Source organism: Camelus bactrianus, chromosome 11 (assembly GCF_048773025.1).
Source record: "Camelus bactrianus isolate YW-2024 breed Bactrian camel chromosome 11, ASM4877302v1, whole genome shotgun sequence".
NCBI classification, from domain to species: Eukaryota; Metazoa; Chordata; class Mammalia; order Artiodactyla; family Camelidae; genus Camelus; species Camelus bactrianus.
Genome location: NC_133549.1, coordinates 7,074,641 through 7,101,875, shown reverse-complemented (window position 1 = coordinate 7,101,875; position 27,235 = coordinate 7,074,641). Strand labels below are relative to the sequence as shown.

Here is a 27,235-nt window from a genome sequence, read left to right as displayed (position 1 = left end):
TCTGCTTCTATCATCTCATGGTCTCTCTGACTCAGTTCCTGTGTACCTCCTTTTATATTAAGTAAACCCAGAAAATTTGTGATAAACTCATCTCAAGATTTTTAACTTAGTTACTTCTGCAAACTCCCTTTTGCCATACAAGGTAACACTCACTCGTTGTCATAGAAGTGATTAGACATGGACCCCTTTGGGGAACCATAATTTAGCCTACAGCAAGAAATTCACAAGAATACCTGCCATAAGCATCCACATGAATAGACGATCACCAAGGGGAATTTATTCCAGGAATGCAAGCCTGGTTCAATAGTCAAAAATCAACACTGTAACCTACCCTATGAAGAGTCTAAAGAAGAGAACCCATGCAGTCACATCAATTAATACAGAAAAAGCATTAAACAAAATTCAACACCCATTCATATAAAAAATGCTCAGAAACTAGGAGTAGAAGGGCACTACCTCAACCTAACAAAGAACATCCGCAAAACACCCACATCCCACATCATAATGGTGAAAGAATGAACGCTTTTCTTGGTTTGAAAACAACGTTAGAATGTCTGCTCTTTTCTGTCAGTTTGCAACTTAGCACTACAGGTTCTAGTCAGTGCAGTGCAGCAAGAAAGGAAATGAAGGCACACCGACTAGAAAAGAATAAATATAATCGTCATTATTTACAGATGACATCATTGTCTATGGAGAAAACTGCAAGGAATCTGTAGGAAAACTGATAATTATAATAAATAGCTTTAGAAAAATCCCAGAATATAAGATCCATACATAAACATGAATAAACAGCATTAATCATACTTCCATATACTAGCAGTGACCTGAGCAATTGAAAACCAAAATTTAAAACATATACAATAGGTTTGAATTCAAGGTGGCGCCATGGAATCATCCTGAATTCACCTCCTCCCACAAACACACGAAATCTACAGTTACACGTGGAACAATTTCCTCTGGAAAAGCCTGAGAAATGGAGGAGCAACCCCTTCACATCAGGCAAACCAGAGGGAAACCATATCAAAGCAGGTGGGAAAGGCTGAGACACAGTTTCACCAGAAACCCCACCCCTGGTGTGCACACACTCAGGAGGGAGCTCAGAACATGGAACTTCTACCTGAGGTGGGAACGGTTTGTACCCCCGCACTGGGGACTCAAACTTTGAAGGCTGACAACTGAGAGAAACCCCAAAAGCATCTGACTTGCAAGACCCTCAGGACACATGGCTGTGAGACCCACTGGGATGTGGTGAATTCAGGAACACCTCTTAAAGTGCCTGTGCTTTTGGTCCAGGGCCAAGTGCAGAAGTGGCGCTTGGAAAAGCACCCACACTTTATGTGAAAGAGACTTACTTCCAAAATTTAAAGCATTGGTCTGAGGGGCAGGGGCTGCTGGGATACTCCTCAGGGACTGAGGCTGGTGGTGGGTGCCATCCTCCTGCTCTCCCTCTGCCTTAATAAAACTGGCAGGTACCATCTTTTTTTCCCCTTCCTTTTGGGTGCCAGCTTTATGCTCCAGCCAGCTGGTGCCATCTTCCCTGCTCTCCCTCTGTCTTGCCATATTTCTTACTTCATCTTTTCCCATTTCTTCTGCTCCTCTTTATTCAGAAGGTGTCATCTTTGCACCCTCCCACTGCCTCACTCCAGCCATATTTGCGCTCTCCCTCTGATAGGCTGCAGAGTGAGCGTATCTCCAAGCAGGGAATGTCTACACACTGGTGACCCAGGTTTTGTGGCTTCCACTCAGGGCATGCTCCTTGATCACCTGGCTCTGGAGGCCAGGACCGACTGCATGTCTCGGTCCCATGGGTCTGTAACAGTTGGAGACACACTTCCTGGCAGGCTACCACTTTCAGGGCCCTGCACATTAGACTGAGACACACCCCCAGCCTTTATGCGAAAAAAGGCCTCCTTTTCTAGTCCAAGAGCTTTGGACTTGGAGGCAGGCTTCAGGTTTGGCACACATCAGGAGGCTACTGAGGTGCTCTCAGGGAAGGTAGGCTGGGGGTGCCATCATTACACTCTCAGCCTGCCTTGCCACAGCTCACTGACATTTCCCAGAAAGGAGCTTGTATACTTATCTGAAGCCCTGTTCTTTGTGACTGTTCTCCAGGGGACACCTCCAGACTTCCTAGCTCTAGGGGCCAGCAGGGCCTACATTTGCAGTCCCAAGCCTCAAGATATTTGTATTCTTCAAAAGCTGTTACTGGGGGGTATGGATTCCAATCAGTCTGAACCTTGGTGTTGAGATCCTCCCCTTTGAGATACTGACTGGTCTTGGCACACCCTCAACTGCTGGGAGCTGTCAAAATAAAATTAGCTGCTTGGATAATCACAGTTTCATTGACAAGCAAGAGTAGGCAGGGCTAACTGACAAAGTTCATCTCCCACACAACTCTTCAAGACTGGGAGAGGTGGCTGTTTTACTTAATGCATAGAAACCAACAAACAGAGTCAAGTGAAATGAAAAAACAGAAGACTGTGGACAATGTTCCAAATGAAAGAACAAGATAAAACACGAGAAAAAAAACACAATGAAATGAAGAAAAGTAATTAGCCTGATGAAGAATTCAAAGTACACTCGTATAAAGCCCACTGAACTCAGAAGAATAATGGATGAAGACAGTGAGAACTTCAACAAAGAGTTAGAAAATATAAGAAAGTTCCTAACAGAAGTCACAGAACTAAAGAACACAATAATTGAACTTAAAAATACAATAGATGAAGCACGAGAAAGAATCAGTGAACTCGAGGACAGGTATGAGGAACTCCCTCAAAGATAGAAGCAAAAAGGGAAAGGAAGGGAAAAAAAGTGAAGGCAGCTAAGAGGATTAATGGCACAACATCAAGCACAATAATGTTCTCATTATAGGAGCTCCAGAAGAAGAGGAAAGGGGGCAGAAAACATATTTAAAGAAACGAGGTCTCAAACTTTTCCTAACCTGGAAAAGGAAACAGACACCCAGTTACAGGAAGCCCAGAGAGCTCCAAAGCAGACTGATAACTAGTAAGAATCAGTAAATTTTGGAACTTCCTACAAACAAAAATCCAGGACCACCAATATCACAGAAATACAAAATATCATACGAGGATACTAGGAACAACTACATAGAAACCAAGTGAAAAACTGAGAAGAAACGGACAAGTTTCTGGAAATATACAGTCCACCAAGACTGAATCAAGAAGAAACTGACCTCTTGAACAAACCGATCACCAGACATGAAATTTAATTAGCAATAAAAAACCTCCTTACAGATAAAAGTCCAAGACCAGATGGCTTCACTGGGGAATTCTACCAACCATACAATGAAGAACTCATACTAGTCCTACTCAAACCCTTCCAGAAGACTGAAAAAGAGGGAGTACTCCCAAACTCATTCTATGAAGCCACCATCACCCTGATACCAAAACCAAGCAAAGACACTACCAAAAAAGAGAATTATAGGCCAGTATCACTGATTAAAGTAGATGCAAAAATCCTCAACAAAATATTAGCAAACAGAATCCAGCAGCACATAAAAAAGTTCACAAACCATGATCAAGTTGGACTCATCCCAGGAACACAAGGATGGGTCAACATAAGCAAATCAGTAAATATAATACACCACATCAAGAGAGAAAGGACAAAAAACACATGAGCATCTCAATCAATGCAGGATAAGCATTTGATAAAATTCAACACCCATTTGTGATAAAAACTCTCACCACAGTGGGTATACAGGGAACATATATCAACATAATAAAAACTATTTATGACAAACCTATAGCCAGCTTAGTACTCAAAGGTGAAAAACTAAAAACTTTCCCACTAAAATCTGGGGCCATCAAAGTTGTCCACTCTCATCACTCCTATTCAACATAGTCTTGAAAGTCCTAGCCACAGTAATCAGGAAAGGAAAAAGAAATAAAAGGGATCCAAATTGGAAAACAAGAGGTAAAATTGTCACTATATGCAGATGGCATGATACTATAGATAGAAAAACCTAAAAGTTTCATACAGAAACTACTAGAACTAATCAAATAACTCAGCAAGGTAGCAGGATGCAAGATTAATGTACAAAAATCAGTTGCATTTATTTACACTAACAATGAATCAATAGGAAAAGAAAGTAAAGAAACAGTCCCTTTTTAAACGGCACCCAAAGTAATAAAATACCTAGAAATAAATCTAACCAAGGAGGTGAAAGACTTATACACTGAGAACTAGAAAACATTGACTAAGGAAATTAAAGAAGACTTAACAAAATGGAAAGATATCCCATGCTCTTGTATTGGAAGAATCAATATTGTTAAAATGGTCATTCTGCCCAAGGCAACATAGAGATTTAATGTAACCTCTATTAAATTACCCAGGGCATATTTCACAGAACTAGAACAAATAATAATAATAACATTTATATGGAATCACAAAAGACCCAGAATTGCCACAGCGCTCCTGAAGAAAAAGAACAAGGCTGGAGAAATAACCCTCCCAGACTTCAGAAATATTACAGAGCTACAGTCATCAAAACAGCATGGCACTGGTACAAAAACAGACCTACAGACCAATGGAACAGAATAGAGAGCGCAGAAATGAACCCACAAACTTTTGGTCAATTAATCTTTGACAAAGGAGGCAAGAACATACAATGGAATAAAGACAGTCTCTTCAGCAAGTGGTTTTGGGAAAACTGAACAGCAGCAATGTAAATCAATAAAACAAGAATACTCCCTCACATCATGTACAAAACTAAACTCAAAGTCGATTAAAGACTTAAACATAAGACAAGACACAATAAACCTCCTTGAAGAAAACATAGGCAAAACATTATCTCACATATATCTCGGCAATGTTCTCCTAGTGCAGCCTATTCAAGAAATAGAAATAAAAGCAAAAACAAACAAATGGGATCTAATTAAACTTACAAGCTTTTGCACAGCAAAGGAAAACATAAGCAAAACCAATACCCTGTAAGACCTCATCATCCTTTGCATCCCATACCTACCATGATGAAAAGTCCACCACACCTCTGACAAGAGCCCATTATTGACTCTAACATCTCCATCCTCCACACCGCTACCTCACTTCACCTTTAGAAGGTCACTGGCCTAGCTGATTCCCTACCTTAGTTTTCTCCTGTCATTTCCACCAGTATCGATCTAGATTCTCCCAAAATTTCAAAACTGATCATGTGCCTGCCTCTTTTCAAAAACTCTGATGCTTCTCCACTGCACAAACATAAAATCTAACTCCATTCTGCCTACAGAGTCCTCCACAATTTGCCACCTAAGTCCTTTTCTAGGATTGGATTCCATAGTTTAGATTGCCACTTGCACCTATTATCTTTCTATCAAAATCACACCACTCAGAAAGGCTCAATTCAAACTACATTCTTTATATCCCCTACGTAATGTTTAGGAAAGGACTCTTCATGGAAAAGGCAAAATTCCTAATGAACAGATTCAGAAAATTAAAAAAAAAAAATTCTTCCTTAAAATTTTAAGTCCTTCTGGAAACACTAAGCTTTTTAAAATATCAGTTCTTCAAATATTATTAATATTTCAATCAAGAAATCCTTCAAAAACCCAGCATTGTTAACCAACATTTACTAAATACTAATAATGCACAATGGAAATTAAACTCTTATATGAAATATCATCAACCTGAAGGTAAAAAGTTATAGTCTGGTCCCAGGATTCTAACTCCAATATTATTTGTACTTGGATCTTTCTTAAGAAAGGAAAATATATATTTAGTAAGTGGACTTGACATTTCACCTAATAGAGACTTAAGTCACTTAAGTCCACAGCCGAGGTATAAAGTTACCAGATCTAAATCATCTTCAGGCTAGGACAAATTCTCATCAGATTAAAAAAAAATTTTTTTTGACTGAGATGTCATAGAACTAGACTTTTTCAGTACACATTTAAGCATTAATTTTTTCTAAGGGCCCAAGGATGTGATGGGCAATTCCGAGCCTCTCACAACGAGACCGGTGACTAGCACACATACCAGCAGGTGCACAGCAATCAGACTTACTCCAGATAAGTGATGTTGTTGGCATTACTGTCTTTCTGTTACCTTCTAGGACCTTATTTCTTTTAGGCCTGGCCTAATTTAATTCCTCTTATGGCTCCTAGCCTACTGAGTTCACGTGAATCTTCACAGCTGTGTACTGTGAAGTACTCTGCTCCTGAAGACAATGCAAATATTCAAGTATTTTTTTTTAAAGAATTTTAACTAGTCTTTGTACCTAGCTAGCATACGTGGTAAAATATTCCCTCTATGTATTTCTAAAATTATTACCGTTCAAATTTGAATGTTTCTGAAATAAATTTGCTTGTAAGGGTAAAATATGCTAAAATTTCAAAATTATTAATAACACTAATTAAGGAAAATAGGGAGTAATGAAAAGAGCTCTGGCAACTGAAACAGGGTCTCAGTCTACAATCTCAAGTCTGATTCTTTAGCTGTGCGACCTTCAGAACTGGCTTCACCTCAAAACACTTTGTCATCTGAAATAGAGCTAGCACTGCCCTTCCCTCTCTGCAGGTGGCTGTTCAGGTAACATGAGATAAGGTACATAGCACAATACCTGACATGAAGTGATCATAAATAGTCTGCTTCCTTCATACAACACAAAAGACACACATGAAGGTTCAGGGGTAAGGAAGCCTACACCTCCACAAGTCTGCATAAGCACAAAATATCACAGGTAGTTTGTTCTAACAACAAAAAACAAAAACAAGAACAAAAGCAAAACCACCATCAACCCCATCCCACTAACACTTCTGAGGGATGTGGAGCCAGAGAAGGGCGCCTGCATGTGGTTCTGCAAGAACTCCATTAGGGCGGCATACACACAGACCACTAAAGCTTTAACAGGAAAAGTCCACAGTCATTATGCTAAAACCTCTGGAAGCCTTTATGCTAGTAGGACAGCTCACGCCCGGTAAAAGAGGGGAAAAGTCAAATTAGGCCCAACTCCAAAAGACTCCTTAAATAAATCACAACAGCGATGCTGACTTACCCTTCCTGAAACGCGAAGAGTACCATGCCCAAATCCATTTAAACACTTGAAGATGGAGACATTCCACACCCACACTGGTGCTTCTTCATGCCTTTTAGAGAGCCTGCGCAGGGGAGCACCACTGGCACCACGAAAGCCGTCCGCGGAAAAGGCAGGGGAGGGGGGAAAACAAGACGATGACTTCGGGATTGTGCACAGGCGCCGCTGAGAACCGCTTTCCAGACCGCAGCCGCCTCCTTAAGCATCTGAAGTACTTCGCGGCTTCACTATGGGGACGTCAAGGGAAGGCCTGTAGTCAAGCACCCTGGGGCTGGGGGCCGTTCCCGTCCCGGGGGTCCCGGGTCCCGGCCTCCGACCCCCGCGCCGCTCCCCCACTCGGTGCGCCAGCGAGGGCCGCCCGGGAAGCGCCGAGCGTAACGCCCCGGCCCCAGCGGTCCGGCCCCGCCCGAGACACCCGGCGCGCGGACGGAGGGCAGAACGGCTGCGGTCCGGCCAGGGTAGGGTCGCGATTCGGACACGACGCCACTGCCGCAGCCAACGAGGCGGAGCGGGAGGCCGGAAGGGGGCCGCCGGCACGCGGGCCGCGGACACTCACCACACCACGCGGTAGGAGCCCTCGCGGATGAGCGCGGATGAGGCTGCTGGAGCGCGGCTCCACGTCTAAGACCTCCCGGCGGACCAGCTCGGGGCCCGCGCCCGCCGCCGCCGCCGCCGCCGCCGCCGCGCTGGGCTCAACGCTCCGCGGCCGCCGCTCGGCCCACGCCGCTCCTCCCAGAGGGACCACGCTGCCGCCGCCGCCACCGCAGCAGCAGCCGCCGCCGCCTCGCGGGAGCCGCGGAGCATCCAAACCGACGACCGCTCAGACCAACTGCCAACTGCCAATGCGCGGGCCGGTAGGCGAGGGAGGGGCGCGGCCGAGGAGGGCTCTGGGGCGGGGCATGTCCTGGCAGCGAGCGCGGGGATTGGCTCCTGTGGTCTGGGGGCGGGGCTGCGCCTCAGGATGGAGACAGGATACATGAACTGGTGTCCACACAGTTTGGTTTTTTTTTTCTATTAGGAATAATTTTGCTGTGAACATTTGTATACCAGTTTTTTGGGGATCTAGGTTTTATTTCTTACAGCTGCATACCTGAGATTGTCATGGCTGCGTTATAAGGAAACTCTATGGTTGGACTTTTTAGAAACTCCAGACTGCTTCCAAAGTGGCTGCACCGTTTTACGTAGTTCCACTAGCAGAATATGAGGGTTCCGATTTATCTCTACATTATAGCCAACACCTGTCATCGTCTGTCTTTTTGATGATAGTCATCCTCATGGTTCTGAAGTGGCATCTCCTTGTGGTTTTGGATTGCGCTTCCCTGATATTGAGCTTTTTCATACGCTTGTTGGCCATTTGTATATCTTCTTTGGAGCAGTATGTATTAGCAATTATGTATTCTAGATAAAAGGCTCTTTTCAGAAATATGATTTGGAAAAAATAGTCTCTCATTCTGTGGCTTGTCCCTTACTTTCTTGAGAATATTCTGCCCCAGGGGCTGACATAAGCACTTCCCTCGCATTGAATCCTCCCTGGACACATACGTGGTGGTCTCCCTCCTTCCTTCAGGTCTTGGCTCAAATGCCTTCTTGTCAGTAAGATCTCCCTGGATCCCTTGTAGTGATCACCCAGTAAGAACAATGATGACAGCCCCATGCATCACCATCCGTCCCACCTCCCTACCTCATTTCCCTTCAAGCTTTTATTACCATTTCCATGTAAAGTAGTCTTTTGTGACTTGTCTAATTCTTAACTGAGTTGGAAATTTCATAAAGGATTTTTTAAATCAGTTTGTTACTACTTTATCCCAAATGTAATTCACTTTAGGTAATCCAGTATGAATGCAAATGGAAGAATGAATGAATTGCATGAGAAACAATAATATATTTCACTTCATTTTAATAAACCTATGACTTTTTCCAAATCTGCATGTGAATGTATATGCCAGCATAGTTCACTCATTCTTTAGTCGTCTGATAGAAAATTAATTTGTTCATTTTTCTTGGGAAGTAACCTTTGGCTTTGGAAGATTTAATAGAAAATAATAGAGGAAAAGCTAAAATAAATAACTACTTAATAAAGACTTAAATGTGGCTACCAGTGGTGCAACTTGAGCTGATTGAAGCTTGAGGATGGGTAGCTCCTGGGAAGGGTCATCATCTGCCGCTGTGTCTCCCCTCTGAGTGTGAGGGAGTTTGCATATCCATGGATGCATGTGTGATCAGGCTGGGAGGTCACAGGTCAGGAAGTCTTTTCAGTACCAGCTTCTGCACTTTCTTGGCCTGGCCTTGTGTAGATTGGCAATCAGGTTCAGTCCTTAGGAGTTTTCTGGGAACGTTTGTATTTCCCTGGGACACAACTAAATAATTACAGCCTAATGTGGTAAGTGCTAGGCTAGAGTTCTATGGAAAGAACAGGATAGTCGCTGAAGAGGCCACGATTTCTTGATCTTGGGGGACCTGGGGTAATCTTCATGGTGAGGCAACATTTGGGGCTGTTCTTATAAAATGTATTTGGGGTGAGGAATTCTGAGTTGGAGGAGGGTAATATATAGGGGAATTGGAATGGGATTTGGGTAGGGGTTGAGACTGACAGAGATGGATGTGGCCATAGCATTCTGGAGTGGCAGTGAGATTGGAGAGGGAGAAATCTGCTTCTGAGACTTTTTTCAGGGCTGACCTAGATAGGAAGTGTTGCCTAACTGGATGTGGAGGGGAGAGACTGGAAGAAGACTTCTTCCTTGGGTGTTTGGACCGAATGGCCATAAACCAAGGTTGGATATTCAGAGGATGGACACTGGGGACATAAAGGAACAGATGATCAATTGGTCACATTGATTTCTTTTCTTTTAAGTTTTTATTTTGAAATAATTATAGCATAATTAGTACACTGAGATCCTAGGTAGCCTTCACCTAGTTTTCCTGAATGATAACACTTACAAAAGTGTAGTACAGTGTTAAAATCTGGAAATTGACATTGGTATGATCCATAGAGCTTTTTGTGATTTTGCCAGTTTCCCAGGCACCCGTGTATGTGTGCGTGCATGTATGCCTGTATGTATCTGTGCAGTTTTATTACATGTTGATTTGTGTAACCATCACTACAATCAAGATATAGAATTGTCCTTCCTCTGCAAAATCTCTCACACTCTTTCCCTTTTCCTTTTCCTGACCCCTTGCAGTCACGAATGTGTTTTCCATCTCTGTAATTCTTGTCATTTTTGAGAGTGTTAAAAAATGGAGTCATATACTATGTAATATTTTGATATTGGCTTTTTTTCACTCAGTAGAATTAATTCCCTTGAGATCCATCCAATTGTTGAGTGTATCAAAAGTTCACTTCTTTCCATTGTTGAGTAGTAGTATTCCGTGGTATGAATGCACCAAAATTTGTTCCATACATTGAGGGACATTTGGGTTGTGTTGAAGTTTTAGCTATTACAAATCAAACTGTTATGAATATTCATATGTATTAACTTCTGTGTGTGGATACATTTTCATATCTTTGTGATAAGTGACCAGCATTGCATCTGCTGTGTTGTATATTAAATGTATATTTAGAATGTATTTCTAAGAAGCTGCCAAACTATTTTCCATAATGGCTGTACCATTTTAACATTCTCAGAAGCAATATATGAGGTATCTAATTTTGCCACATCCTTGGTATTGTCACCATTTTAAAAAGTTTTCACTGTTCTAATAGATAGGTATAGAGTAATATCTCATTGTGATTTTAATTTGCAGTTTCCTAATGGCAAATGACCATCATTTCCTGTGTTTCTCTTCTGTGTATTCTCTTTGATAAAAACATCTATGTCTTTGCCCATGTCCTAGTTGTATTACAGGGCTCAGTATCACCACTCTGAGACACCTCAGTCTGCCTCGTCGCTGCTGGGGGAGGAGGTGAGGAAGCACCTGCTGGCCCCATAGTCCCACGGGGTGAAGGTTGGGGGAGGCGGATTGCCGAGTAGCACTCCTCCCACTCACCACCTTTACCTCAGCACTGCCAGGTCAGGCTGCAGGTCCAGTTCTGCACGTGGCCACACTGATTCCACAAGAGGTCAGTTTTCTTTTGGTCTTGGCTGGAGTAGAGCCAGTATTAAGAAAAAGGTTTTTCTGCCAGACGTCCCTTTCTCTGTCCCTGGGCTACAGGTGGAGAGAGGCTTTATTTACAACCTTTATCTTCTGGTGGTTCCAGGTCCAGGCTTCTCCAGCACCTCATCAGGGATGAAGGGGGAAAGAAAACCCGGGGAGCTTCACCACTCCTCACGTTGTCAGCTTCCTGGCCAGTCAGCCTTCCCTCCATTTTTGATAGCTTTCCTGTGTTTGTTTGTGGTCTTAGTGCCAGGATTTTTAGTCACAAGAAGGACTGGCAGCAATGGAGTGACTTCATCTTGGCCCCATGTTGGTTTTTAAGGACCTGAGCTGCTTCAGGAGGTGGTCTAGACTCAGTAGAGCTTTGTGAAGACACCTCAGCATAGGGCCATTGACACCAGGAGATGACAGATGAGGGCTTGGGAGCCATTCCAACTTTGTCTGAACCTTGGCACCTGTGCTTCCTGGTTCGGACTTAAGGCCCAGCTTTCTCATCGTTCAAATGGGGGTGATGCTGTTGCTGCTAATAATGCCTGTGCCTGTGACATTATACATGTAGAGTGAGTTGCAGGGCACCTGACCGTTACTAAGGGCCCAGTAAAACTGAGCTCTTGCTTTACCTATAGATGAGATTCTTGGCTCTAAGAAGATCGTTTTTGGGCTTAGTGAGAGTGATCTAAGTGAGAACAAAAGCCAGATTACAGGGATTCAAAAACCAAGCAAAAGATGAGAAAAGAAGTCAGCGTACCTCCAAGATATTTTGCTGGACAAGTAGAGAGAGGGTTGTGAAGGGATTCAGGGAAGTGACTGGGGGAGAAAGGAGTGTGAAGTTTAGATAGGAAAGAATAAAGGACTGAAGAGGGAGAAATAAACAGGTAAGTTACAGAAAGAGCCAGGTTGCTGCTGATGCTGCATTTAATACCTGGTATAAAGGAAAGAAAACTATTCCCTGAGACCAGACACACTCTGCCCTGAACTGCCATCCAGCACAGAGCCCAGTTCCTGGCTGTCATCACTGATGCCACCAAGTATGTTGACCTTTACCACTTCCAAATCAGACACCCACTGGAACTGTCACCCACCACTTCAGCTCCTGGTAGTCTGCAGCTCCTGTTGCAGAAAGGAGAGAAACAGAGGAAAGGTGAGACTGAATGAGGAGCTGGGATATCAGGAATTTTTATATAATAAGCTCCAGTCATTCATTATTATGCCATCAGACATTTATTAAGCATCTGCTTTATTTCAGGTTGTGCTCTGGTTATGATGATGACAAAACAGACATTATCCTTGGGCTTATGTAGCTTTCCTTCGAATGTGGGAGTCAAGCCTTACGTGTTCATGCACAGTTGTGACACGTGCTGTGAGGGGAAGGGAATTTGTACAGTGGGGTTATATTACCAGGGGGATTCTGCATGGATGTGGAGGGTAAGGAAGGCCTCCCCAAGGTAGAGAGATTGGAGCTGAAATGAGGTAGTGGGTACTGTGGAAGCTGAGAAGCATGGGGAATGTTCTAGACACAGGGCACAGCATCTATGAAAGAGGAATGTGAAATGTTTGTGGAAGTGAATGAAAGCCACCAAGACCAGTGTGTTCAGCAAGCAGAAGCAAGACCTGAGATGGGAGGCGGAGGAAGGTGAGCCATGCGGACATCGTAGGCACCCAAGGTCTAGGGTGTTATTCTAAGAATGGCGGTTAGCTGTTACAGAGTCATAAGTAGAGTGACATAGAGTACATGCTCTGGTCCACATCTTTAAGAAATGACACTGTGTGCCCTGTAGGACTTATATTAGAGAGAGCCATGGATGGCTATGAGGAGACTAAGCCCAGTATCAAAGGAGGCAAATTGAGAGAGGAGGTAGTTTGGACAAGGGTTATGGCCGTGGAAATGGAGGGAAGTAAGTGAACTGGAGACTTAGTGATGCATCAAATGCTGACGCAAAGTAGGGAGGGATGTTTAGATGACTCTCAGCTTTGTGGCTGGGTGACTAGTTTCCAGTTTCCAGTAATCAGGATCACTGAATATTTGGGGGAAGAAAACATGAGTTTATTTTTAGATTTTCATTTGATCCAAGATGCTTCTTGGAAGTGTTGAGAAAGTAGTTGCCTGTGTGGATATGAAGGGAAAACAAAGGCTTATGATGGAAACAGGGGCTTCAGCCTGGGCAGTGAAGACTGAGGAGGTCGGCAGAGGGGTGGGAGGAAATCCAGGACAGAGGGTATAGTACTGTCATCAAAGGGGACAGCATTAGGAGGCAAGCCTAAGAGTGAGAGGCATGGCGGTGTCTGAGGAGAGAGGCAAAGATGTAAAGATTAGATTTAGTGTAGAAATAGTATGAACATTGTAGAAACTGAATTAAGGAACTCGTAAAAGTCTGGCCTGGCACAGTGTTTTCACCCGTATCCCTTAGAGCACTGGGTCCTTGGGAGTGTTACTGTCATGTTCTCTCTGTGTCTCTCTCTCTCTGTCTCTGTCTCTCTGTCTCTGTCTTTCTCTTTTTCTGTCTCTCACACACAAACATGTTTCATGATGGAGTAAGTATGGGGATCACTTTTAAGACGAAACAGTTTGTCAACAACATAACTTCTAAGAGTGTTTGTCTATGATTGTGAGTCTCAAGGTGGATGGCCCATGCAGCAATACTTACCGACTCTCAGGGATCCAAGTCCGAGTTCTCTGGAACAGCGCTGGAGAGACACCTGCTGGGTGTCATTAACAGACTCGGCCACAGAACTGTGCATCCGTCCCTCTCAACATCCTCCCCTCCCTCTCCACCCCTGCTCCCGAACCCCCTCTCTGTGAAAGGTACTGTTTTTCTCAGGCGTTGAAATAGCAGGGTTCAGTGTCAGAGTGTTGTGGGTTTAGGGCAGCGGAGGTCAAAATATTTGGTGAAATCAGGGATGGCAGCCAGGAATCTGGATCCATTCCGGCCAGTGGTTGGGTGAATAGCGTGTCTGGGTGTTGGGTGGGATGAATCTTTGGTAACCAGTGAAAGCCTCCGACTTAGCAGCAGGGCTCTAGTTTATTTACAGGCAAACAGGAAACCCTCAGAAAAGGATATTCTGGAAGAAACCTTCTGCAGATAATTGGGGTGGGGGTGGGAAGGGGTGAACAGTAAAAGAAAGGAAGTAACCAAAAGATAACCCCTGTCCTGGAGACTGAAATGATTTAATCTTAGAAGGTTTATGAGTGAGATTTGGAGATGGAAGGTTTGTTATTTAAACGTTTAGAACTTGGAAGTTCCTTTATGTTGGTAATTGATGTGTTAGTGTGTAGCTACTTTGTACATAGCTTTGGCCATAAGGAAAAATGAACCTATTTCAATAAGTAACTCTCATCACCACAGGTATGGCAGTGAGATCACCAACATCCTCTTCATAGAGGGTTATATACAGTTTTAAAAAGCAGAGGAAGAAGATCACTATAGAAGGTTTGAGCAAGTAAGAGTGATATTATGAGTAAGTGGGTATTTTGTGAGGTGGGATTTTGCTGGAATCTGAAGCCCAGCATTTATCTTGCTATCTCCAGTGCCTAGTGTAATGCCTGGTAAACAGTCAGCCTTTGATTGCATGGGTGGAAAATAAATAATCCCTAAAATTCATTTTTTAAAAGAAGAACAAGGGGAGAACACTTGAGACTATATTAACTTTGGAGGTCAGACAAAGCAAAAATTATCGAGATGACCTCTAAGTTCTGGCATGAATTCGTAGCACTAGTTTGACATAGTTGATGGTTGCTGATAAGAGTGAGAAACTGGGGTTTTTAACAGGTAGAAAATTACTGACTTTTGCTTGATCCCACATGTCTTGCAAGGAGAAAGCCAAGATGTCAGGCAAGAAGAAACAGCTGGTCTTGCTGTAGCAATGAATAGCGGAATATTGCAGATTTGATTAACATTAAGTTTTAGTTCTATTTTTTGTAACTTTCTACACATAAGTATTCCTGCGTAAGAGATGAATGATATGTACACGAGAGTGTTTTTTTGAGTGAATGTATACATGAGTGAATTCACATGTACCTTTGCTGGACGCAGCCTTCTTATTTCTTAATCTATCTATTTGTATCCTAGTGTTTGACATGACCAGCTCTGTCTCAGGCATGCATAAGTATCTATTTGAGATTCAAATTACCTCATAAGGACCCTCATTTTACTGTAGGATGACGGTAAACACTTGGCATTATCTGTATATCATTATGTCTTTGATATTTCTTATTTTGATTGTCTTGTCATTAACTTTCCTCCTTTAACTTCTCTCTTCTCCCAGGACATGGAGGCTTTCTTTTTTCCTATTCAATTATTGATTTAATTCTTCTGTCTTTAAAAAAAATTACTGACTTCTAACTACATACAGTCATCCCTCGATACCTGCAGGGAATTGCTACCCAAATCCCCATATGCTCAATCCCTTAAATAAAATTGTTTGTAGTTTGCATATAACCCACACACATCCTCCTGTATACTTGAAATCACCTCTTGATTACTTATTTCTAATACAACATAAATGCTATGTAAATTGTTGCTGGAGCACAGCAAATTTGTTTGCTTTTTGGAACTTTATGAAATTTTTTGCCCTGAGTATTTTGGATCTGTGTTCAGTTGAATCCACAAAAGCAGACCTCATGGATACAGAGTGCTGACTGTACCATGAATCATACTGGTCACTAGGACCACAGAGATACACAGGACATAGCCCTTCTCTCCAATAAGCTCCAGTCAGTAGAAGAAGTAGACATACATGTGTAGCACCAGTAAGACATTGTAGTAAGCACAGAATAGAACAAATATAAGGTTCTGTGTTATTGTGGACAGAGACTTGTTATAATGAGGATCAAGGTGAGCAAGGCAGGCTTTTTAGTGGAGGTTATGCTGCAGGCAAACCATCTCATTTACTTCTATGTATCTTTTGTTGCATTACATTCCAAAAGCAAAATGGATCAAGCCCTCAGAAGATCTATTGATCTGTCATCAAATCTTCTTTCCCTGCTGGAAGAAGCTTCCTTTGAGGAGCTAGCCTTTGCTGGGTAATCCCATCAACAGAAAAGCCTGCATTTCAAATCAGTCAGCGAACGCAAAACACAAAATAGCTTTGTTAGAAATCTCTCAGGTTCTATCATTTACAGCAGTTTATGGCTGAGCTGCCTTATGTTTAAACAACAGAAAATGTTGAAGGGATTTTAACTTCTGAGGACTAGACTCAAACCCAAGATATGGTGGTTGACTCAGACTTCTTAATGCACTTAGAAAATGTAGGATTTTGACTGTTTTGAAACATCTTTGTGAATTATAGAGATAAGACTGAAAATAAAAATCATCTAAATTCTGTATTAAGAATAAATTTTGTGTTTTTTGAAACCTGTAAAATATTCTGCCTTATGTTAAAATGCAGAGGATCCTCTCCTATAAAGAACCAAACTTAGAGCAACAAATTTTGTGAAAGAGGACAGTGAGGAAGTAAAGAAGCCTGGAGCATTTTTGTGACGAAAAAATTTGAAAGAATCAAAATCTTTTCTTTTTGTTCCATGACTTAATAATTAAATTGTACTTTTCTTTTCCCAAAACAAAGAGGCAGAAACAATGATTGCAATAGTTAAATACATATTTTTTCTTTAAAAAAGTTATAACACCTTTAGGATCAAATTACTTTCAAATTTAACTTGATTACTTTCTGAGAGAAATACCACTTTAAAATAAAAGTCTTGCATTCCAGAGAGCATTATAAATACCTAAAAACAAGGGAGGAAAACTGTACTGTTTTAAAGCATGCTGGAATAAATAAAAATTTTTTTTTTTTTTTTGGTGCATGACTAATAGCCAATAGCATTTGGAAGATTTGGAGATGATCTGGTTTGCATTAAACATATTTAAACATTTTAAAATGTGTCATGAAGTAAGTCAAGCTTTACCTCAAATAGATGCTGAAAATATCAAAATACACAGAATTTTCCTGTATTTAAGATCATGATTATCTAACAACCACTTGGCTTTTGTTTTTCCACAGAGCACAATCAGATGAACTGGAAAAAATGGAGACGCATGGCCGGTCCTCCAAAGACAAGGAAAATGCCAAGTCTCTGGATGAACCTGAGTAGTGAGTGCATCATAGGACCCTGTAGATGGCATCCAGGCTATGGGTGGGCTCTTTCCATTCGGAAAATGCAGTATCTTCTGTGCACACGTGTCATGAATAATGTGAGGATAAACGTGTTTTGTGCATTGTCTTTTACCTCTTAACTTGGCTTTCATCAGGCTTCTGTGAAATGCCAGACACTGTGCTTTCCCAAAATTGGGGAAGACATCATCCTTGCTTAGGACACCAAGAGCATGTAATTTTTGTGACTTTTTATGGTTATATTTGTTCAAACGCTGTTTATCTGTATGATACACATTTTCATAGGAATCTCCACTTTGTCAACCTGATAAATCACATTTCTTTAAAAACAAAAACTTTCTTCTAAACATATGCTAGCTCTTGAATAGTTTTTAACAACTGATTTTTGGATTGAAACAAGTAGTTTTTGTAAATGTTACTTATAACAATGGATCTGAAACAGAGTCTGAGGATCATAACTGTATATGAATAAAGATTTCTTTTGTATTGGTAAATATATCTTATTCAATCCTCCAATACGTTAAATTTCATTAATTTAAAGAATTAAGAAGTAATCTGAGTAAAAAGTAATGAAGCAAGATTTTTGTATAATTTCACAAGAGCTATGCAAAGTCTTCCTGATTTCATTCTTTCTCTATAAAACACATATAACTATATTTATATAGTTATATATGTATATAGTTAGTCCTATTTGTATACCCACGTGGTTGGAGCTGTTACTCCAATCACTTGGAATTAATTTTGCTCAGCGTGCCTATCAGCAGGCATTTACTATATGTTTTGTTAATTGATTCAGGTATTGCTAGTCAGTTCACTGATTTACAAGTTAGGAAAGACAAAGGAAGTCAAGTTGCTTAAATCATTTTACAAACAATCCTGTTTCTTAAAAATATATCACTTTTATTACCATAGCTGTACATACACTGTATACAGATATGTTAGTAGTACAGAATATATTACTATATGGGTAATCTAATAGATATATTATCATGTCATGTCAAACTTGATTATAAAGCCATGTTGCTCTTTTTATCAATGGGGGAAATAGTCCTGGCTGATTGAATATTATACAAAACAAAGCTTGTATTACAGAGGGTGTTTTAAAAAATATGTATTAGGTTTCACACATCCAGATTTTCAGCAATAAAAAAAAATTAATGTCTCTAAATGTGCCAGAAAGAAGGTGAACAGCTTCTTCTTTGTTAGATATGAAACAATTTTACTTTTTTCTTTGGAACTACACACATTTTGCATTATTTATAGCTACCTGGATGTTAATTTCTACATCTCAATTGCTAACGTGATTTATAATATGTCTTTGCATTTTTTAAAGCTCTAGCTTACTTGAAATAATACTTAACTTTAAAATTTTCTTAATCTACATACTAACAAGCCTCGGTCAGACTCACTGTTGGAGTGGCACTGTTGGTCCAGCTGTGCAGAAATGCTGGAGAGAGTTTGCCTTTTCAGTTTAGATGGTAGTTATACTTTTAATAATAAAACATAAAAATTAATGAGCTAATTTTCTGGTCTAGGAGGGTGAAAACACAAAAGTGTACACAGTTGAGACCCCACCCTGAAACCGCTGTGCGTCCACTTGGAGATTAGGTTGGAACAGTGGGGAACACAAGGTCTTAAGTTCCTGAAACTGGGCACGAATGTTCTCATGCACGTTCTTCCCTGTACCTCCTGCCCTCCCCCACCTTCAGTATCTGACTTGAAAATATTTAAAATTCATTACCTATCATTTCAAGTTGAAATAATGTCTTTGTCCAGATATATACAGGAAAAATCAGCTCATAGACTTATTTGTATTGATTTATATTTGTTTTGAACACTTACATTTATAATCGTAGATGTCTGATTTTATTTATTTTTGTTTGAGAAAAGAAAAAATGATGTTATAAACTTAATTCAAATGCAACCAGTAGCTTTTTAAAAATTACTTCTTAATATGGTTTTAGAATGAGTAACATTTTAGTATGGAACATCAGACAACATTGAAAAATGTAGGGAAGAAAATATATTTATTTTTATCAATGGAAATAATCAATAAACAATTACAGTAGGAACAGAAAACAGTTTTATTTGAGCCAATCTGAGGATTATAGCCTGGGAGACAGAGTCAGGAAGCACTTGGATTGTATTCTGCTGAACCACAAAATGGGGAAGGCTTATACAGGCAAAAACTGCAAAATTACATATGTTGTTTGTCAAGAATTAGAATTGGAGCTGGCAAGAAGTAAGGGTGTTTGTTAAGCAAAGATTGGTCCAAAACAGTTGCATTGTTACAAGGGGAGACCTTGAGACCATCAGGTTACAGCTAGCAACTACTAGCAGATATTGTTCGGAGAGTGACTGGTGGTGTCCTTGAGTTTGCTACGGTGCAGAAAATTCAAGTTTTTGGTAATACAGGAACACATCTATAATGACACTGATGAAAGAAGTTGAAGACAACACAAACAGAGGGAAAGGTATACCATGTTCTGGGATTGGAAGAATTAGTATTGTTAAAATGACCGTACTACCCAAGGCGGTCTACAGATTCAATGCAATCCCTATCAAAATACCAAGGGCATTTTTCACAGACCTAGAATAAATTACTAAAATTTGTGTGGAAACACAGTAGAATCCAAATAGCCAAAACAATCTTAAGAAAGGGGAACAGAAGTAAGGGAATCATGCTCCCGGACTTCAGAGTATACTACAAAGCTATAATAATTAAAACAGTATGGTACTGGTCCATTTTGATTCTTGAATGCATTCTTTTCTTTCATAGTTAAAGCAGATGTACAGTGCATGTTTGAAAGCCTCACAACAGTCTGTTGTAGCTAGCATAAACTTTAAGCCAAATCATGTATAAGCCAGAATGACTTACCCATATTTCAGTATGTGAAAATTTCTTCCATCATCTGTCATCCTGTAGTCCAGTAATATAAGGTTAATATTTGGCATGTTTTTATCTAGTATGTGTATATGTTGCACATGCACGAATTATTCCATCGACACCATGATGCATACAATTTTTGTAATTTTTGTCCGTTCTTACATTCTCTGCTCTATAGTTGGATAATATATTTATGTTTACATTATGTCTTTTTCTGGCTTTCTATTGTCTTAAAATTTTGTCAACATTCTCTCCCTGACTCCTGCAATACATTTTGAAAGCTATAGACAGTATTACTATTAATTTGTTGGCTGATCTTAATTATGAACATATTTTCTAATGTATATAGTTTTAATACATGCCATAAATTTACTCAATATATTTACCTTCCCAAATAAGATGAAACTTTTAGAACATTCTGACTAATAATTAACTACTCTTTTCTTTCTTCTAATGTTTTTCCAGACTTTAACTACTATCATTTTTCCTTTAAAAAATGCTGATATTTTATAATCCTTAAATAATAACATTTACCAACATATTTAATCACTCTGCCACCACTTTTGCATCCCATTTTTCCCTTCTCATTTGGTTGTTTTCTCATTGAGGCTTGGTGGGTGTTAAGTTCTGAGTCTGGAAATGACTGCAAAAATTTTTCTTTCTTATTTTTGAATGATTAGTCTGCTGGACATAGAATTGTAGATTGACACATTTTCATCAATATTTTGAAGATACTTTTTTTCCTCTGCCATCTCTTATCACTGATAAATCCGTTTTCAATCTGTCATGCTTTTGTAGATAATGACTTTTATTTTTGTTGACTTTTGTAATTTTCTCATCATTATTCATGTTTGGCTTTGCTTTAATATATGTAGTATGACTTTATTTGTTTTTTTTTGTTTGTTTGTTTGTTTGTTTATTATCTTTCCCTGTACTTAGAACTTTTATTTTAAAGACTGATTTGTACCTTAATGTTTCAAGAATTCTTGACAATTACCTTTTCATATATTGATCAGTTTCTCCTCTTTTCCTGAAATTCCTCTTAGATGGGTATTGGAGCCATTTGGTCCAACACTCTATGTCTCCTAATTTGTCTTTTATATTTTTAAAACCTACACTACTCCTTTTGCTATAACCTTCTTGTATTTCTCAACAATGTCTTCCAGTTCACTAACTTTCTCTATGACTCTGTCCAACCTGATGTTTATATTTTCAATGCAATTATCTTAAAATCATAATGATTTTTTGTTTCTTAAGAGTTATAATATTTTTTACCATATCTATGATTACTTTTAAAATAATTTCTTGTTCTTATTTTGAATATTATCTTTCCTTTATCTCTTTGATGCTTATAAAAATATATTAAAATTCTGTTTGGAATTCCTATAGTTTTTGTATCATCTTTCATTTGTTAATAGCTGTATCCTTTGTTTCTACTCATTAGTTTTCTTTAAGGTATTAGAATGTTGATTTAAAACAGGTGTCAGAAGATGTCAGAAGTTTACAGCCTGTAGGCTTTTTGTAAATAAAATTCAATTGGAACATAGCCTTATACATCCAATCATTTATGAATTATCTATGATTGCTTTTGTGTTACAACTGAAGAGTTGAGGAGTTCTGACAGAAAATGCCTGTCAATCTGTTTGTCCCTTGCTCTCTCCCGTACCCTGACCCCACACATTTGCACTCTCTTAATTTTTTCAATTATTTTGACTTAGCCTGCCTAAAAGTCCTGCCATGTGGACATGTTAGGTTATTGCAGATTCAGACATCAAGCTAGTGAATGACTTGGCTCAGGTCTTGCCTGGAAAGCTTATCTGTCTGCTGTTGCTGCCCTAGACACACAGCTGTGTATGGACCATATCTCTTTTCACACTCCTTTCATGAGTGGAGCCCAGTCACAGCTCTGGGTTTCCAGTGGTGAGACCAGTTCCATTCCCTGCTGTGTGACCTCTTTCCCCACCAGTTTCCATGTAAGCTAAGATCTTTACCTTCTCCTCCATGTGCACACTCCAGTGACCTCTCATCTCCACATTATTTATTAACTTGGGCTTCTCTGCTATTTCTGGTCCAAAGAGATATTAACATTTTTTTGTAAAGCACATTGTGTTGGTTTGATTTTCTCTTTTATGTTCCCATTCATTGCTATGTGTTTTCAGCAGAAGAAAGGCTCAGCCTATGATTTCATCATTCCATTTGACTGGACATCTTTATTCACTTTTATATATTTTTTCCCTCTGGAAGTTATACCATGAGCATTTCCTATGTCATTTACTATAATTCAAGAACTGTTTAAGGTGGTTTGATAATAATCCATCTTATGATTGTGCTGTAATTTAGTAAGTCATTAGATTGTTGTAAGAAATTAGACTCCAATTTTCCCTGCTCTTAAGAAATATTTTGTTGAACATCCTTATTGATAGCCTTTTTTCACTATATTTCTGATTATTTCCTTAATATAGATTATTACAATTACAATTACTGGATCAGATTTAATGGACATTTTTTAACATTCCTGATACTTTTATTACCAAAATGTTTTCTACAAGGGCAACTTATAAATTTAGGTTGGTTTGTCTCCTAAAATAGAATTGGATAATAAAAATTTATGATATTTAGATCAGTAAGGAATCTCAGATATATTATAGTCTAATTCCTATCATTCAACAACTGTTTTATTAAATTAATAGAAAATAAAAAATAGAAACATAGACCCTTCCTTCATAGCTCATAGACTAGTGGAGAACTGATAGATATCTGAGTAACCACTACCCAGTATAAAGGTATTTTTTTAGTTATATAAAGAAGATACTATAGAAACACAAGAGAGGAACGACTAAATATACTTGTACAATTATATTTAAATTGAATTTTGAAAAGTAACCAATAAAGTGACAAGAAATGGATGGTAAAATCTGATATAGCTAGAACATAAGGTGCTTAGGGAGATGGAATCAGAAGATGGCAAGCCATCTTTGCAAAGGGTCTTAAGGGCCTGCTGAAGAGTTTGGACTCCATTGGGCAGTCACTGCTTAGCCATGGGAATGCTTCTAGGCCAGGATGCAGTGCACTCAGATAGGCTTTTCTGAAAGGCCATCATGAGGCACTTGTGAATGATGTTGTAGAGGGGAGACTCAAAGCTGGAGACCTGTTAGTCAGATATTATGGTGCAAGCTAAGGACCCTGTGTTAGGATGAAGAGGCGAAAGGGATCTGGGAGTCCTTTGAGATGCAATAGAGCAAGATTCTAACCAAACACATATACAGGGTAAGGAATTGTCTTGTTATTTCACACTCTGAAAAAACAGTCTTTTCCCCAAGCACAGTATATCAGGGACTACTGGGCACCCAAGTCAGGCACTGGGTCCCATGATAAAAAGTCAAATCCTGGGTGGGATGGGAAAGTTCTGGTTATACCTGACCTACATCACACCTTATGTCTGGTTAAAAGAAAATAGAGTATCGGGGAGGGTCAAGATGGCAGAGTCGTAGGACCACGAGTTCACTTCTGCTCATGACTAAAAACAAAACCACAATGACTGCTAAACAACCATTGAGAAAAAAGACTGGAACCTAGCAAAAAAGGTCTTCTTCAACTGGAAATATAGAGAGAGACCTGCAGGGGACAGTAGGAGGGCATGCTCACAATAGAATCAGGCCCCATACCGCCTGGGTGTGTGAGCCACAAGCTCAAGAGTAATTAAGTCACAGAGGCCCTCCCACAGGACTGAGACCTCTGAGCCCCATGTCAGGCTCCCCAGCCTGGGGTCCAGCGTTGGGAAGAGAAGAGCCCAGGACATGTGGTTTTGAAGGCCAGGGGCCTTACCTCCAGGAGCACCACGTGACTGAGGCAAACAGAGATTTCATTCTCTTGGGACACATACACAGAATTTCGCATGTGCCAGATCCAAGGGCAGAGGCAATGATTTCATAGGAACTTGGGCCAGACCTGCCTGCTGGTTTTGAAAGTTTCCTGGGGAGTTAGGGGATGCCTGTGCTTCACCCTGCAGAAATAAAAGCTGATGGCAGATATTCCAGGAATGTTCATGTAAGTGAGCTTCCCTGGAGGCTGACACCTTGATTGGATCCTTAGGTACCAAGACCCAGCACCACCAAACATCTTGTAGGCTTAAGGGCGGGTAAGCCTCAGGCCAAAGAACATACAAGATGTGAGCACAGAAAGAGAATTATTGATCCAAGAATTTTTATAGAAGACAAAATACCCTGAATAGACAAACCAATTTCAAGAAAGAAGAACAAAGCTGGATGAATCATACTTCCTCACTTCAAACTTTAAACAAAGTTACAGGAGTCAAAACTATATGGTACTGACATAAAAACAGACACATAGATCAGTGGAACAGAATTGAGAGCCCAGAAATAAACCCACGAATTAATTAATTTATGACAAAGGAGCCAGGAATATACAATGGGGAAAATGCATTCTCTTCAATAAATGGGGTCTGGAAAACAGAAGAGCCACATGCAAAAGAATGAAGCTATGCCACTAGCTTACACCACCCACAAAAACTAACTCAAAGTGGATTAAAGACTTGAATGTAGATGTAAAACTTACAGAAGAAAACATACGTGCTAAGCTCCTTGATATTGGTCTTCATACTGATTTTTAAAATTTGACACAACAAGCAAAGGCAACAAAAGCAAAAATGAAAAAAAAAAATGGGACGACATCAAACAAAAACTTTTGCACAGCAAAGGAAACCATCAACAAAATGGATAGGCAACCTATGGAACGGGAGGAAATATTTGTAAACTCATGTATGATTAGTAGTTAATATCCAAAATACATAAAGATCTTCTACAATTCAGTAGGGAAAAAAAGAAAGAAAGAAAAAGAAAAAACAATCTGATTCAAAACAGGCAGAGGATCTGAGTAGGCATTTTTTCAAAGAAGGCATACAGAGAGTCAACAGACACATGAAAGGATCTTCAAGGTGACTGACCATCGGGGAAATGCAAATCAAAGCCACAATGAGATTTCACCTCACACCTATTGGAACAGCTATTATCAAAAAGACAGGAAAATAACAAGTGCTAGCAGGAATGTGGTAAAAAGGGAACCCTCCTGCACTGTTGGTGGGAATGTAAATTGATGCAGCCACTATGGAATATAGTATGGAGGGTCCTCAAAAAATTAAAATAGAAAGAACTACTATATGATCCAGTGTTCTCCCTCTAGATATTTATCCAAAGGAAGCAAAAACACTAACTGAAAAACCTATCTGCACCCCTATGTTTACTGCAGCATTATTTACTACAGCTAAAACATGGAAGTGATCTTAAGTTTCCATCAATAGATGACAGATAAAGAAAATGTCATATATACATATGACACAAATATTCCACATATATGAAAACGTGATGTATATATATAATAAATATCCGATTGAATATATATGGGATATTTTTCAGACATAAAAAGAAAGATATCTTGCCATTTGCAACAACACAGCTGTACTTGGAGGGTCTTTTGCTAACTGAAATGTCAGACAAAGAAAGAAAGATATCACATGATCTCACATTGTGGAACCAAAAAAGAAACCCCAAACAAACAAAAAACCCACCAAAACTGTTGAAACACCAAAACCTGACTCCGAGTTACAAAGAACAGATTAGTAATTGACAGCGGTGGGGGCTTGGAGCTGCTTTGGACTCTGTGGTTCTTCTAATTTTAAGTCAATAAGTTTTGAAACTGAAGTGGACCCAGAAGCCAAGTCTGGCAGAAAGCGCCCTCCAGCAACTAGGGCTGTGATGCCTTCTGCCCTGACCCGGGGGCTGGAGCGAATCCTAGACCAGCTCCCTTACCTGGTGCTGAGTGATGGTGTGGTGCTGGTGACACCTGGGGATCAAGAAAATGACAAGCAGACGGCCAGCACCATCTCTGAGCAGGTCAGCGCCACCTGTGGTTTCCACAGCACCACAGGAACATACCCTTCAAGCTCCTGTCTGTGGTCTTTGGAGAACACACTTTGCTGGTGACCGTGTCAGGCCAGAGAGTGTTTGAACTGAGGCCAGGTGCCCACTGACATCTGCCCCTGCCTGTAGGGGAGGGGCCGAGGTGGAGGGGTCCTGAGCCTCTGTGATGAGAAAGACACAAATCTCTGCCATTTCTCTCTCAGCTTGCCTCTAGGACTGAGGCTGTGGGCTCACCCACCTCCCCACCCCTACCTGGACCAGCAGAGGTATGCCTACTTTGCACTATGTTAGGGAGAGTGGGGGTGAGTGGATCTCCCTCTCCCCACCCTCCTGTCTAACGAACTTGAACTGGATGGTCCCAGGTCAAAAAAAAAAAAAAAAAAAAAGAAAAGAAAAGAAAGAAAAAATATATGAAAAAGATAAAAGCATCTGACTACATTGATAGTGAACTTTTCATACTCAAAGAAATGTCCCCCAAATGTCAATTCTCCCTTCTTAGTGAGATAAGTTACTTTATTTATGTAATTGAAAGTATCTCATTTTTAGAATAATTTGAATACTCTCCTTTAAGCACCCAGGTATCCAATCACTGTCCCTTATTCCAGCATATTTCTAATTTTCCAAGGGAGGTGAGGCTCCTGCTCCAGGTTAAGACACATGTGACACTGCTTTCATGGGCTCTAATGTTCTGGCTAAAGGACGCTCAACCCCAGACTTGGGAATTGGGAGCTAATGGATTCAGAGGTTAATAGGATGGTAGTGTGGAATTCACCCTCAGAAGCATAAGGAAAGTAGGATGTCTTACCACCCCAAGATCATCTGATAGAGAGGGGAACAGGGTGCCTGGAGGTAGACCCGACTTCAAACCCCAATCTCAGGCTGAGTCACCATGTCAAACAAAGGATGCCATCATTTTACAAGAGCCAAAGACAACAGGAGCACTTCCTGTGCCATGACTCTCCTTTGATCCGTCACATCACGTTCCTTATTGCTCTCCAGGGCTCTGTGACTACCTGAGGTGTCACTTCCCTTGTGAATAGGGACCAGGATGTGGATTCGGCACAACTCAAACCCCAGCACGTGGGGAAACACTCAAAGAGACCACCATTGTGGCCATTTGTTTTATTGTTGATACTGAGAAACACAAGTTGACCTGGGAGCACA

General features: G+C 40.4%; 1 long non-coding RNA gene across 1 annotated transcript in view; it reads right to left on the bottom strand.

Annotated features, from left to right (window-relative positions):
• The window catches only part of LOC141579020 (uncharacterized), a 36,758-nt gene extending 28,886 nt beyond the window's left edge, over positions 1 to 7,872 (bottom strand). Inside the window, exons 1-2 of the long non-coding RNA XR_012509901.1 lie at positions 7,605 to 7,872; positions 7,010 to 7,275 (exon numbers count right to left, since the gene is read on the bottom strand). This is a non-coding gene — a long non-coding RNA (uncharacterized LOC141579020). The remainder of the gene's footprint in view (positions 1 to 7,009; positions 7,276 to 7,604) is intronic.
• Between the last annotated feature and the right edge of the window lie 19,363 nt (positions 7,873 to 27,235).